Source organism: Anneissia japonica, unplaced genomic scaffold, assembly GCF_011630105.1.
Source record: "Anneissia japonica isolate Jap-2015-1 unplaced genomic scaffold, ASM1163010v1 scaffold11779_len1430905_cov172, whole genome shotgun sequence".
NCBI lineage: Eukaryota > Metazoa > Echinodermata > Crinoidea > Comatulida > Comatulidae > Anneissia > Anneissia japonica.
Genome location: NW_022740041.1, coordinates 345,509 through 348,004, shown reverse-complemented (window position 1 = coordinate 348,004; position 2,496 = coordinate 345,509).

The window sequence follows — 2,496 nt, the reverse complement described above, 5'->3', positions numbered from 1 at the left end:
TATATATATGTCACAACTTTCATACATTGCTGAGCATTCTTAATGCAATTCTAGCCTTATTGATTTGGGTCTTGATGTCATTGTGTGCACCCCTATCATGTCTAACGATCCTCCCTAGATAAGTGAACTCCTCTGTTGTCTTTCCCATTTACTTGTATTGGTAGTGGGTTTGGAATATTTAGCGTCATAACTCCTGTTTTCTTTTGGTAAAGGCCGATTTGTTGTGCATAGTTACTGAGACGAGATGTTTTCTCTTGCTGTGCCGACATTACACAACCTTGTCTGACTCTTATCTTCACCTGGAATGCTAGTTTACTGTTTCCCGCTCTACAAGTGAAGTTGGCATAAAAGGCCTTAATGACGTCTGTTGCGGGATCCCATACATTCGTAAAATATTCCAGGGGCTGTCCTTGTGGAGGCTATCAAAGGCTTTCTCAACTTCTGCCACACTTTTGCATGGTATTGATAGAAGGGTAATCCCGCGCCAATTGGTACAGTCCCTTAGGTTGCTCTTCTTTGGTATCTTTATGATGATACCTTCAGTCCAGTCATCAGATATTTTCTTCTTATCCCAGATGGCAGTGAGAAGTGGAGCAAGGACTTTACTCTGTATTCAAAGTATCTTGGCCAGGTGCTTTTCCTTTTTTAAAGATTTAATAGCTGTAGCAATTTCTATCTTGCTTGGTTGTTCACAGCTTATGCCAAAATCATTAACTGCATGTCGTATATCAGCTTCTGTTGTTGCTGGTGATCTATTTAATACTTCTTTAAAGTGCTCAGTTCCGTCGAGTTTTCTCTTCAGCCTCAGTTGTTAAGAGTCGGCCCTGTTTATCTATTATTGGCGTCTCAATGGTTTGGCAGTATTTGCCACAAATTAGTTTGGTAATCTTGTAGATCACTTTTCTGGCAGCCTATTCAGCTTGATTAGCAAAACCTTCTAGGTATGCCCGTTTTTCAGCTCTGACTTTTCTTCGTACTGCTTGTTTATTTGTACTGTTTCCTGTATCTTTCTTTCAGCCTTTCTGGCTTTGTCTCATTTACTTGCTTTTTTAATGTTCTCCTATTTCTATGGTGTGCCATATATCTCGAGTTTATCCATTCTTTCTTTCTCTTTTGCTTATACCCCAGCAGGATTCACTGATCTTCACATAAGATGGTTTGGTTTGCTCCCACCCAGTATATTATCATTTGCAGATGGCTCTGTATGATATTCCATATTTGCTAAAACTTGGAAGCTGTTCACAAACGAGCCTTTAATCTTTGGGTCATGTAGTTTCCCAAAATCAAAATGTTGTCTGCTTAGGCCTATCTTCTTGTGTCCGGTTTTCGTAAGCCTAAGCTTTACTTGAAGCACAGCTAGGACAAGATGATAGTCGCTAGCTACATTAGCCCCTCGTTTAACCTTGACATCAAGTAATGAGGTCGCCAGGTGCCATTTATCATACGATGGTCTATTTGGCTCCTATCCGTTCCATTTAGAGAGCACTAGGTCAATTTGTCAATATTTTTGTGCTGAAAGAGGGTTCCTCCAATTACTAAGTCGTAAGTGGTACAAAACTCTACTAGTGTGTCTCTATTCTCATTCAAAATACAGCAGCCTTCTTTATTCATTGCTCCATCATTGGCATTCAAGTTCCCTATAAAAACTGTTATGTCATGTCTAGGTATATTTTCCAACTCAGCCTGTAGTTGCTCATAAACTTCGTCTTTGAGAGTGTCATCACTATCGCTTGTTGGTGCATAACCCTGAATGATGGTTGTATTGATTTGTCTGTCTCTCAATCCGAACTTCCTACTATTGATACTGTAGGTCCCCACTCTACCAGACTGTTTTCTACTCCTTTCTTTAGAATAATGACCACTCCTTCCCGGTGATGTTCTTCACTCCTCCCTCAAAACAACACTGTTTCCCCTGTGCTAGTTTTAAATCTTCCTGACCCTGTCCACCTGCTTTCACTTATGCCAAGGAGTATGTCCAAATTGTATCTTCTTATTTCTGATGCACTATATGTCAGTTCCCCTGTATCGTACATTGTACGTACATTCCAAAAAACCTATCCTAGTCTTCTGTTTGGCATTCATAACTTCCACCTTTAATTCAGTGGCTTCTTTTCGGATTTCACCACTGGTATTCATCCTAGCGTCTGACGAGAGTCCTGGAAGTCCATCACACAGAGTAGTTTTAATTCCTTTGAGTACTGTTTCCGTAACAATTTAACGAGACAGGGTTGTTAGCCAGATAAACAGCCAGCCAGCTTCGAGGCCGTCGAGTCACACTGTGGAAAGGCTTGTTTAATAAAACGTTTACTGTATTTTACGAACCTCTAGTACCAAGGGGTATTCGTAAAAACAAAAACTGACAAATTCGGAAACTACTACACTAGGTAGGTGTCAGTTTCCACTCTATAACCTATCCGACCAGTACGAACCAACCGACAGTGCAGCAGCGTGGTCTATCGCAATCTAGTAGTAGACGCTAGGCCCTAGCTAAATTTA